Here is a 13,727-nt window from a genome sequence, read left to right as displayed (position 1 = left end):
TCCCATCTAAAACACTAAATAAATAATAAATAAAATTGAGAGAGATATACCATTATACTTTGCATGAATGACTAATGTACAGTTGCATCAATGATTTTTATGAAAACATTCAGAAAGGATAGCTGATGGCTGCAACGGAGACACGGGAATTGATTTCTACAATCGCTACGAGGTATGAATTTGATGAAAATGGAATTTATTTATTACATAAAATTCAAATTTGTTAAAATCAAATATATACATTTTCATTACTCAGCTCATATGTGCATGCAAATTTCAAATAATGAATGTAAATTTGCATATTTTGTGACAGAGTGATCTTGAGAAATGAAGGGTATGAATATGGATATATCAAGCTTATTTAATAATTCACAATGTGCAAAATTAGGGAATCAAATTGTTACTGTGAAATTTTTTTAATTAGGGAAAATTAGGGAATCAAATTCTTCAAATTGTTACTGTGAAAATTTTCGAACTCTTTTTTTTTTGTTTTTTTACAGAATTGAAACTAAAAAATATTCTTATCATGGCAGTATATCTATCCAGAGGGGTTGCAGTATATGTTGAATCACATCAAAGACACATACAATAATCCAGTGATTTACATCACTGAAAATGGTATTTGAAAAAACAAAACTTTTGGCTCTATAATTAATTGAACCAGTCAAAGTTGTGATGGCCAAACTCATCATCAATTCTTGATTCCATTTCTTTCGTCTGTTCAGGCTACGGTGAAGTCGTTAAGACAGATGTAGAACTACATGATGGAACCGTGATGGATCTTCCAAGGGTAGAATATCATTGTACTCATCTTAAGAATGTTCTAGCATCTATCAAGTGAGTTTACACTTTTGGATTTTATTTTTCTTGTTTTGTTGTCTTAGTTACCGTGAGCATGCACTTAAAATCTGCTATTACAAGACCATACTGTTAACATTTGAACTAATATTGGCAGAAATCATGGAGTTCAAGTCAAAGGTTATTTTGTGTGGTCTTTTGCCGACAATTTCGAATTTACAGATGGATATACCATAGGATTTGGTTTGGTGTACATAAACCGTACGTCTAATTTCACAAGAATAGCGAAGTTCTCATCACATTGGTTTACAGAATTCCTTGGAGACCAACCGGTTAATCCAGTACCATTATATTTCAAGCGATTGAATATAGCTTGATGGACGAGAAATTAAGTATTTGGCCGCCAATATATATATTAGTTATAAATAAATAAATAATCACTAGGATAGCTTTTATCCAGTGAACTCGATTCTATGAATTTTTCCTTATTAAGTGTGTGATGTATTTTACTGTATTGTTTAAATAAAAACTTGGTTATATATGCCACCAAGTTAAATCTCAATGTAAGAGCTCCAGCCTCGTGTTGTTCTAGTACTGAAATGCTTCGTATTTTAATTTGAAAGGGCTGTAAAGTACTCTTACCGTACTATTATCTTAATTATGTTCTGTGGCTGTTTTTCTTTTTCTTTTTTTTCGATAGTTCTATTAGTCAATGGTAGCCATGGCCAAATCAAAACATGTTGACAGTTTGTTATAGAAGTAAGAATATTTGCAGAAATAAAAAATAGAGAAGGTGTTATCTTGTAAAGAAGTCTGCATCTTAGTGAAGACAAAGTTTGTCAGAGATGCATCAGTCCAGTCTCACGTTTTTTGTTGGTGTCGAACATGTACGGCATCACGGCGATCGCCCACCATCCTCATTATCAGGTGTGGTATGTCTATCTTGACAAATATAGGGTGACAAGGAATTATTTGTCTCTTAGCGGTGAAAAAAATGAAATGAGAGTCGCCACCTAGTATTTTGGTCACTAAGAACCTAACTGGTCTCAGAGATCGAGTATGGAGACTGGTTGCATAAAAGGAAGGTATTAGCACCCCAAATACATCATACCTAATGTCGCATGTGTGCGGCGTCGAGGGAAAAACATCCCCTCTCAAAATCTTATCTAATGTGGCAAATGTGGGGAGACAAAGAATTCTTGTCTTTTATTAGTGGAAAAATAGAATGGGAGTTGCCATCCAGTATTTTGGTCACTAGAAACCATAAATGGTCTCAGAGATCAGGTACGGGGACTGGTTGCGTAAAAGGAAGGTTTTAGCACCCCAAATACGCCCTACTTAAGGGAAGCTGCATTGTTTAATTGTATGATAAAATCTAAGATCTTGTCCTGTTTTCTAGTTGTTAGTCCGTCTATGGTTTAAGAAAAAAATCATCTTCAGTAAAGAGATCTTTATCTTATCGGGTATGATCTAATTATTCTAAAGTCAACAAAAGAATTTTAATGTCCGGAATACGTCTTATGTATAAGATCATAACCCTAAATATTAAAGGAAAACAAAATAAGGTTTTTTTGGAATTTTTGAAATATTAGCCCAGTTCTCATGACTTTAATAAACTGGTTATTAAAGTTAAAATACATATTAATATAAATTTATGAATCATTATTGTATGAAAATATGATATGATTTTTTTTTTTTTTAAAGACTAGGTCATATGCATGAAAACAAAAAATATTTTTTTATGTTTTTTGTCGAAAATCAGGTATTTTAATACCAAATTTGTATTTTTACAATATAAAAATACAAACCGGTGTTGATTAAAATACAATAAAATTTTTTGCAGAAAATCACAGATTTTTTTAAAAAAAAATTTGAATTTTTTTTTAAGAGGCTGGGCTGGACCAGCAGGTCCTAACCGGGCGACTGGCCGAAGCCAGTGACCCGCCTGACTTTTAGACGCAAGCGTACGCACGCCTGCTACAGCCAGGTTGTAATTAAATGGCACCTGCACAGTGTTTGTGCAATTATAAACGGCAGGAGAAGGAATGAAAAGCTTACCTGGTTCACAGCCGCTGCTGGGCGAAATTCCTCCTGAGCTTGTCACTGGGATTCTGGGAAGAAGCTTTGATGCCACTCCCTGCGTCTGGCTTCCTTTCGTGTCCGTCTCTTCTCCTCTCTCTGTGTCTGGTTCTCTCCCTCTCTCTGTTTCTTTTCTTAGTTCTTCTCCTGTTCTGCTCTGATGCCGAGTTTCATCTGCTGGTTTCTTATTTCTCTGACCTCCTCTGCATCCCTTTTCTTGCTTACTGATTCCTTGTTCTGCTGCCTCTGATTCTGGAGGATGGTGTTGTAGAAAGGTGATGCTGTTTTAACTCTATGCTTGTTGGACGTTCCCACGCCGGGTTCTTCTTGCTCGGTTTGGTTCCTGGTTCTGGAGATGGGAAAGTTGACGGTGCTGCCGTTCTCGTCTACTGGCTTCTTGTTTCCTCCTCTTTCTCTGCTTTCCTAACCGTCACCCTTATGTTTGCTTTTTTTTGGTTCCTCTCCAGTTCTCCCCCTGTCTATCTCTCTTTTCGTTCTTTTCGAAAGATTTCTGTCTTTCTGCCTTCTCTCTCTTTTTCTCTGTCATTCTCCTCCCCTTTTCTTCTTTGTCCCCCCTCTCTCTATCTTTCTCTTCTGTCCGTTCCACCTTGGTTTTTCTTTTTTTTGCTGTCTCCTTCTCCTCCCCCTGTTTCTGCCCCCTGGTTTCGTTCTTTTTCTCTGCTTTTATAGCCAAAATTGCATGCGTTTTTTTTTCTTTTATATTAAAGACGTTCGGTAACAGTCCCATAACTGAAGCAATCAAGCAATCTGCGGCATTTTCTTGCGGTTCTTGTATGCTGAAACGGCTGCTTTGAAGATGATGATAAATAGTGTCTAAGGAAACGGCGCCGTTTCATAATTCAAATGAATATTTTCGATTCGGTCCTTGGCTGTTTTGAAAATTTTCTAATCAAGCCCCCATATTGTAATTGGATCCCTTGATTTTAGCACCTTTTCCGGTTTAGTCCTTGATTTCTGATTGTTTCAATTAAGTCTCTAATTGGCCATCAAACTTCAATAATTATGCATTTAAGCCCCTGATTTGACTAAATCAATCCTTCAAAATTATAATTGGACTCTAGAACTTTAATTGCTTCCAATAAAAGCTTAAATTGACTTAAAAGATCAATTTTCTTGCAATCAAACTCTCTATAAATCCAATTAAACCTTGGATAAAATTTAATTAAGTCCTTAAACATCTTCTTTTGAACTTTTCTATCTCAAATTGAATTTTCCTTGTCCCCAGGGCTCTCATCAGTAAAAAATATACTGTCAAATTTTAACCTTTTGCATTTTTGAACCTCTTAAACCAATTTTGACCTTTCTTCGACATTCCAGCATCATTTTCTTGCTTTTATTATTTTTTTGGATTTCTTCCAAAAAAATTTTTTTTGTATTTTCTCATTTTCATTTTTTTTTGTTTTGTGGGAACCAAAAAATAAGTAACAACACCTAAGGTAAGCTGCATTGTTTTACTGTCTGATAAAAAATCTAAAGTCTTATCGTATTGGTCCGTCTATGGCTCAAGAAAAGCCCTCCTCAGTAAGGAGGTTCTTATCTTATGGGGTAAAACCTAACCGTTCTAATGTCTATAAAAGATCTACCTCTTTAATATCGGGAATACATTTTATTTATAAATTCATAATCTCAGACATTAAAACAAAAGAAAATATTTTTTTTAATTTTTTTTGAAATATTGGCCGAGTTCTTGTGACTTTAAAAAATTGGTTATTAAAGCCAAAATGCATGCTAATATATATATATATATATATATATATATATATATATATATATAGAAGTTTTCTTTGTTGTATGAAAATACAATATGATTTCTCTCTCTTTTTTTTTAGCTTTGAGAGACTGGATCGTATGCATGAAAACAATTTAAAAAAAAAAAACTAGTTATTTCAATACCGAATTTGTATCTTTATGATATAAAAATACATATTGATATTAATCAAAATGGCATAAAACAAATACGCGGGGAAATCGCAATTTCTTCGGAAATATATTTTTTGAAAAAAAAATGAAATGAACTAGGGCAGACCCGACCCAATTGTGGGGGCTAGGCCTGTATTGACCCAGCTACAAAGCTGGACTCAGCTCAACCACATGGGCTAGACTAATGTTCCAGCATTAAAATGAACTGAGCCGGACCTGACCCAATTATGGGGGCTAGGCTTGTATTGGCCCAGCTACAAAGCTGGACTCAGCCCAGCCATGTGGGTGGGCTGATGTTCCAGCCCAAAAGACAAAACAACATAATAACTAGCTAATTAAGTTTCATTTGCTGCAGAACATGAATTGCTCACGTTCTACATGCAAATGAAAATGAACCAATAAAAAATAGCAGGGGAAGGGAGAAAATTACCTAGAGCGGGAAAGCATGGTTGTGGTCGTCAGCGGTGGTGGAAGGTGGCGGTGGCAGTGGCAGCGGTGGCGGTTTTCATTCCTTCTCTCCTATCTCCTCTGTTTCTCTTCTCAGCCCCTCTCCTTTGTTTTTTTTCGTTATCCTCTCTTTTTCTCCTCTGTGTCTTCGGGGATGTCAGCGGTGATCAGGTGACATGCTGTGGCGGTGGAGAGGAAGCACGGTGGCAGCTGTGACTATTCTTCTCTGGTATTTTTTTTTCTTCCTCTGTCACTTCCCCTTTCTTCCCTGCTTCTTTGTTGGCTTCCTTTTCTCTCCTCTGCCTCGGTCCCTTTTCTCTTCCCCTTTCTCTCTCGAAAAAAATCCTTTTGTGTATCTCTCTCGGTCTCCTCTCTTTTCCTCCTTTCTCTCTCAAAAAACTATTGGTCTCCTCTCTCGGTCTCCCTTTCTTTCTCTCCCTCTTTCTTCCTTTCAGGTCGGTATTTACATGGGCAGGGGGAGCGGGGTCGACCCTGCCCCGTCCCATCGCTGCCCATGCATGGGGCGCACATGCCTCCTGCACTGCCACGATGCCGGCCGAGGTGGCCAATGGAGGCGTCACTTGTGGGGCACGGCTTCTCTGTCATCTCATCATGAGGTGGGTGGTGTCTGGTTTTGGTTCTAACAGAGCACGTGGGAGGGAGAGGAAGACAACAAAAAACTTCTCTTCCCCTGCTGCATGTCCAGGGGAAGAAGAAGAAGAAACAATGCCGCCTCAAAACGACACCATTGTCTTTTTTTTTTTTTTGTAAAAGCATGAAATGACGTCATTTTTCTTAAAACGCGCCGTTTCATTTAAATGAAACCGGCAACAAAGCGCCAGATTTCAAGTAAGTCCTTCAATATGCGCTGTTTTGCATTTTGATCCTTGGTCTCAGATTTATGCAATTTGACCCTTAATTGATCAATAAACTTTCAATTTCTTCAATTTGACCCCTGATTTGGTCAATTTTAGTCCGCGCATTTTTCCAATTTGGTCCTTGGTTTTGGATTTATTCAATCAAGTCCCTAATTGGTTATCAAACTTCAACATCTATGCAATTAAGCCCATGATTTGACCAAATCAACTCTAAAAAATTCTACTTTGACCCAAGAATTTTAATTTTTTTCCAATTAAAGCCTAAATTGACTTAAAAATCAATTTTTTCTTATAATCAAACCCTATATAAATTCAATTAAACCTCCAATAAAATTTAATTAAGTCCATAAACATCTGATTTTAGACTTTTCCTCCTTAAATCAAATTTTCTTCATCAACAGGGCTCTCATCAGTCAACGATATACTGCCAAATTTTAATCTTTGTATTTTTGAACCTCCTCAACCAATTTTTGACCATTTTATTGGTGCTTTGGCATCCTCTTTTCACTGCTCATTTATATATATATATATTATTCTTTTTTTTAATTTTTTTTCTATTTTCTCTTTTCTTGTGCGGGGACCCAAACATGGGTTACAATAGTTGGCTGTCCATTTCAAATACCAACAACATTTATGAGGAGAACATTACTTGTTTAATTGAAATGTTCTTCACAATTCTTTAACCATGTAGACAACCGGTGGACGGTTAAAGAGAAGAATGAATCTAAATCTAGTTGTATATCATTGAAACCAAATTATTTATGGATAACCAGTGTCATAACCCATTTTTGGGCTATTCCCCAATTCACATTTTTTTCTCTTAAAAAAAAATAAAATACAAAAAAATCAAAAAACATTATCAAAAAATATAACAGTGAAAAAAGGATGCCATAACGCTCATAAAATGGTAAAAAAATTGGTTGAGGAGGTTCAAAAATACAAAGATTGAAATTTAACGGTATTTTGTTGACTGATGAGAGCCCTATTGACAAAGAAAATTCAATTTGAGCAAGAAAAGTTCAAAATGAGATGTTATGGACTCAATTAAATTTTATTGAAGGTTTAATTGGATTTATGGAGGTTTTGAGTGCAAGAAAAATTGATTTTGGAGTTAATTTGGGCTTTAATTGGAAGAAATTAAAGTTTTGGGGTCAAATTATAATTTTTGAGAGTTAATTTGGTCAAATCAGGGGCTTAATTTCATAAATATTGAAGTTTGATGGCCAATTAGGGACTTAATTGAAGAAATATGAAATCAAGGATCAAAATGAAAAATGCGTATAAATATAGGGGCTGTAATTAAACCAAATCCGGGGCCAAGTTGAAGAAATTAGAAATTTATTGATCAATTAAGGGTCAAATTGCATAAATTTAAGACCAAGGCCCAAAGTGAAAAATACGGCCAACTTCAGGACCACTGTTTGATTTTTGGCAGGGATGCAATTGCATTGATTTTTAAATCAACATTACAATTGAGGACTCGATTGAACAAATCACAAATTGAGGACCAATGTGAACTTTGACATGTTTTTGCTGCCCTTTTCATTTAAATGAAACGGCGCACTTTGCCTAAAACGACGCCATTTCATGTATTGTTAAAAAACAAAAGACCCAAACACTGCTGTTTTGAACGGCATTGTGGGTCTTCTTCTTCACCTGGACGTGTGAAGCAAGGGAAGAAGAAGATTTTTTTCTTCCTTTGTCACCGCCATCTCTCTCTTCAAAAAGATGCCGACTCCCTTTCAAAAAGACACTGACACCACCACCACTTGCCCATAACTTTCCACGTGTTGGAGAAGCGGCAGCACAGGGGCCGCCCTGTCCTCTTTCTCCCATGTATTTTGCCTATAAAAACAACGGAAGAGAGAGTAGAAAGGAAGGATAGAAGGGGAAAACAAGAGAAGAGAGGGGGAGGAACAGAAGAGAGAGGACATAAGAGAGAAGAGAGAAAAGAGGAGGAGAAAAGGAAGAAAAAAATAAAAAACATAAGAGAAAAAAAAAATAGAGGAGGGAGAGGGAGAAGAAGGAAGCCAGCAAAGCGCCACTGTGCCCCAGCCACTACTAGCAACACCGTTGCCACTGCCACAATCGCCAATAGCACTGCCTCGACGCCACCACAGGTTAGCCTTCTTCCCTCTCCCCCGCCTCCTCCTCCTTCTTCTTTTGCGTTTTCTTCTCCACCATTCACATTGCATGTGAACAGTGGAGAGGCCCACTGTTTAAATGGGTTGGCAGCGCCGACCCGGCCCAATTCAAAAAAAATTTCCTTTTCACAATTGTAATTTTTTTTTACTAAATTTTTCTTCATATCAGTCTGTATTTTATATTAAAAAAATACAAATCCGGTATTAAAATACATGTTTTTCATCAAAACTTCCAAAATACAAATCAAAATTGAAAAAAAAAAATTGTGCATATGGCCAAGTGTCTCAAAGCTAAAAAAATATGTTGTGTTTTTCATATACCAAAAAAACAATGTTTTAGCATACATTTTGACTTTAATAACCAGTTTATTAAAATCACGAGAACATTGGCTAAAATTTCAAAAATAACAAAAAATTTATTTTGTTTTGTTTTAATATCAAGGATTACGAATTTATATGTAAAACGTATTCCCGATATTAAAAAATATATATTTTTTTTGTTTATAACATAGAATAGTTAGGTTTTACCATATTAAGATAAGAACCTTCTTACAGAAGAGGGCTTTTCTTAAATCTTAGATAGACAAGACCAACAATTAGAAACCACAACAAGACCTTAGATTTTATCAAACATTAAAACAATGCAGTCTACCTTAGGTAAGACATATTTGGAGTGCTAATACCCTTTACGCAACCAGTATCCGTACCCCATCTCTGAGACCAGTTAGGGTTCCTAGCAACCAGAATACTAGGTGGCGATTCCCAGTTCATATTTTACTGATAAGAGACAAGAATTCCTTGTCTCTCCATATTTGTGCCAGATAGACCATTTATATTTTTCATTGCGTGGTGGACGATCGTCGCGACGCCGCACACGTGCCCCAACCAGATACTCCAAGCTGGCTATTGAAACAGCAACTCATTGTTGCACTTAAAATCTACCATTAACCATTGCTGGCCATTGAAACAACAACTCATCAACTCATTTTGGAACACATCAAAAGACATCCACAATGAAAGAGATTTTGTCCATTTTTTCCATGCAAAGTTGCTCTGAAGCAAAATATGATCTGATGATTTTAATTCAGCTGCACAGAAGGATTGTTCCAATGATAGACGTCGTCTAGACATAAATGATCTTTTACATTGTCTGTTTTGAACTGCCAGCAATATAAAATTTTCATTTTTTGGTGAAGCTGCTTTGTTCCAAATGCTTGATTTAAATGAGCAAGTTCTATTACACGTCAATCTATCAATCAAAGTAGTGCATGATTTTACAGTAAACTTGTCATCTCTGTAGATATACCAGACTTTCACGTCTGATTTCCTTTGATGTTTTGTGGCTGTTAAATGTGGCAGGCCTTCTGGATGGTCTGCGACGCATTCAACTTTAGTAATTTACAAAAATAGCTATAAAATACCTAAAATTGAAATGTTATTGTTTGGAAGGCCATACACCTGAATCATCTCTCCATACTCTTGATCTATTATGAATCTCAAAAACATTAATTAGCAAAGTTTATTGAAATGTGTGATTTTTCGAATTCATTAGAGACTAATTTTGTTATCAGTCTTTGAATTGAAAGGTTACTTTAGTAACCCTTGTTTACATGAATCAAGTTTGTGCTTTTTATCGCCCCTTGATGGACATCATAGCGGCTCGAGACTTGGATTTATTTTGGAAAATATACAGAAAATAAGAGAACAATACCAGAAAATTCATAAATACAAACAAAAATATCGTGGGAATATTTCCGTCAGAAATTTATCGACAGATTTTACTGACAACAATATTCCCTTGATATATACCAAGGGAATTACAGTGAGAAACAAAATAATTAAAACAAAGCTCTAGAACTGTTCACTTCTCAATTGCACTATTAATTACTATTCTTTATAAACAAAATCGCCGACGGATTGAAAAGTCATCAGTGTTATTTGACTGTTTTCTGAAAATTTTAGATTAAACTAAAAATTTTAATTAAATATTATAGATAGATTGAACAATCATCAGCGATATTGGACGATTTCTGAAATTATTTTATTAAATTAAAAATTTTAATTAAATACTATAAATGGAATCACCGACGGAATGATTAAAAATGTTAATATTTAATTATCCATTGGTAAAACGCTCCAATAAGAAGCCTAGAATCCTAAATTTCACAACAGACCCGTCTTCTTTCTTATTCTTCTTCTTCCTCATATGTAAAAAACATCAATATCCATTTCTTTTTCTTCTCTTCTCTCCTCAACTCCTTCTCTTCTCCTCCATGCTCATATATGTCTTCTTCTCATTTCTTCTTTTTTCTTCTCAGTTTTCTTTAATTAGTATATACTTTATGAATTTGTTTTATTTTTTTTCTCTTCTTAGCTTTACTTGCAACTACATTAGGGCAAGATGTTTTTTTCTTTTTTTCTTTTTTTCACTATATTTCTTTTTTTATCTTATTTTTTATTGTTTTTTTAATTAATAATTGTATGAATGTTGTTGTAGGATTATTTTTTTTCATATGAGATCAATTTTTAGTTGATTTATTTATAGGATTTTTTAATTTTTTTCATATGAATTTTTTTAGTTGAATTTATTTTTTGCAAATTTGTTTGAGTTGATTTTCTTCTTCTTTTTTTCAAGCATTTTGAGTATTATAGAGTGTTGATTTATATTAATTTAATTATTTTATAGTTTTGTAAAATATATTTTTTAAAAAATATTTTTAAATAATTACCGACGAAATTACATACGATATTTTGCTGAGGGAAATACCAATGGAATGAAGCGGGTAATATTTTTTTTTTGCTCGTTGTTTCCGTTAATAAATCCATTGGTAATAATATTTTTTTATTACCAACGGACTTACCGATGGACAAAAAATTACCAACACAAGATTCACCGACGGAGCATTTTCGACAGTGATTTCATTGGTAAATTAATTACCAACAAAATAATAGTGTAAGATTGTGGTAGTGGAATTAGAGTCACCATCTAGATAAAGAAATTAAAAATCCTAATACTTACACTGATTTTCCATTATTTCAGGCCCTAAGGTAGTTATATTTAAAGAGAAGGTAGACATCACCCCTAATGCATCCTTTCAGATAAAAGGTTACCATTATTTGTGTTTTTCTAAATTTATTCCATGTTATAATATTCTAAGTTCATTTGGAATTTATTTTGAAGGTTGGTGTTAGTTTCTATTATTCGCAATTTATTTTGAAGGTTGATGTTGGTTTCTAAAAATCAGAGACACATCAAAAAAATAACATCAATCCCCAAAATAGAAAACTCATAAAAAAATATTGACGTTAATTCCTAAAAAGAAATCTTCATTGAAATTGCTAAAAATATGTTCGAGTTGATTTTCTTATTTTTTTTTCCAAGCATTTTGAGTATATATTATAGAGTGTTGATTTATGTTAATTTAATTATTTTATAAAATAATTTTTTTAAAAATATTTTTAAATACTTACCGACAGAATTACTAAAGGTATTTTTCGAGGGATATACCAATGGAATGAAGCAGGTAATTTTTTTTTAAGCGCCAGTTCCGTCAGTAAATCCATCGGTAATAATATTTTTTTTATTATCAACAGATTTACTAACGGATAAAAAATTACCGATGAAAGATTCACTGACAGAAGATTTCCGTCGGTGATTTTGTTGGTAAATTAATTACCGACAGAATATGTGTCCTACGCCGATGAAAAAATTCCGTCGGTAAAACTGTTAAATGTTGTAGTGAAATAGACATGATCCGTATTTGATTTTAAAATCATAACATCAATCTCTTTTTAAAAAGAAAGAGTATAAAAAATGACGTTTATCCCTAAGAAGAAAGATTTCATCGAGGTTGTTAAAAGAATAGGTATTAGACATATAAGGATAATAAAAATTAGGTTTTGGACCGCATTTTGTCTTATAGGTCCTTAAAGTTTTTGTTGTTACCCATTTTTAGGGCCCATGTAAACGAGAAAAAACATAAAAAAAAAAAAGCTTTGATGGGAAGAAATTGAAGTTTTGGGGTTGAATTTAAATTTTTAGGAGTTCATGTGGTAAAATCAGGAGCTTAATGCATAAAAATAAAATTTAATGGGTAAATAGGGACTTGATTGAAGAAATCCAAATCCAAGGACCAAACTAGAAAATACGTGTAAATATAGTGGCTAAAGTTTACCAAATCAAGGGTTAAATTGAAAAAAAAATAGAAGTTTGGTGGTCAAATGAGAGTCAAAATACACAAATTTAGAACCAATGATCAAAATGAAAAATGAGGCCAACTTAGAGGTTGATGATTAAGTTTGGCGGGGGTGAAATTTGATGAAATTAAAAGTTTGAAGACAATTATGAATGAAATTAAAATAAATTGGAAAAATAAGGGCTCAATTGAAATTGTCGAATCTCACATCAAAAGATCTAAACGACATGTCGTTTAGACTTAAAGAAGAGAAGGTTAGTGGCATGTCGTTCAGTCGATTGACCTCTATTTTTTATAATTTTATCTAATCGAGGTGACAACTTCAAACGTATATATATGAAGTTATAAACTTTTAAATTGAAAAAAAATTGATTCAAATAAAAAAAAGTATCCTCACTGTCGCATGTCAAAATCCGCATGGCATCAGCTGATGATTTTTCTCATTGTGTGTTTCTTGCTTTGATTGGTTCGTTGGAGTCGCCACCTAGTAATTTATTGAAGGCTACTAGGAAACCAGATGTACTGGTCTTGTTAGAGATTCATGGCTAAGGGATTGGTTGTGGTCAGGGAAGGTATTAGCAACCCTAACGTACCCTACTTGAGGTAAGCTGCTTCGTGGCTTTGACATGTTAAAGAAGTTTTAAAAATTTTGTCATTTCATCGAGTGTTGCTACCCAATTTTTGACCCATGTTTTGGTAATTTTTTAGAAAAAAATCCCAAAATAAAGAAAAACATCAAAAATCCAAAAAAATACTTTTTAAAATATATTTGCATCATTTTAGAATTTTTAGCATCGTCTCAAAAGAATTTAAATTTTCAAAGATCATGGGAACGCGTTCGACTTTTAACGCGTTATTTTTAAAAATCATCGATTTTCCTCACTCGAGATGATGTTTATAAGAAAAATCCAAAAAAATAAGAAAAAATCAAAATTTACAAAAAGAGAAGTTGAGGAACCAATTTTGAGGCCCAAACAACATTTTGCTTATAAGTAACAGCCTTGAACACACACAAAAGGGGGGGCAATTTTGAAAGAAAAAAAATACAAAAAAAGAGAGGAAACATAACCCTAAAATCCATCTCTACCAAGCCTACCGCCCCTCTCCCCCCGCTTGAAATTTTTTTTCCTACAGACCCCTCAAACCTCAGCCAAAACACAGCCATCGCCCCTCTTTTCCTTCTCATCTTCAACCTTCAGTCGTGCCTCCATCTTCACAGTTTTACCCTCTCTTTGAAACCAAAC

The 13,727-nt window shown here is 34.2% G+C and overlaps 1 long non-coding RNA gene across 1 annotated transcript; it reads left to right on the top strand.

The window, feature by feature from the left end:
- The first annotated feature begins 518 nt into the window (after nucleotides 1-518).
- Nucleotides 519-1,430, top strand: LOC118045329 (uncharacterized). Its single transcript, XR_012169396.1, has 3 exons — nucleotides 519-618; nucleotides 726-837; nucleotides 956-1,430. It is a non-coding gene; the product is annotated as an uncharacterized lncRNA (long non-coding RNA).
- The last annotated feature ends 12,297 nt before the right edge of the window (nucleotides 1,431-13,727 follow it).

Source organism: Populus alba, chromosome 1, assembly GCF_005239225.2.
Source record: "Populus alba chromosome 1, ASM523922v2, whole genome shotgun sequence".
Classification (NCBI taxonomy): Eukaryota; Viridiplantae; Streptophyta; class Magnoliopsida; order Malpighiales; family Salicaceae; genus Populus; species Populus alba.
This window is presented reverse-complemented; position numbering and strand designations above follow the sequence as displayed.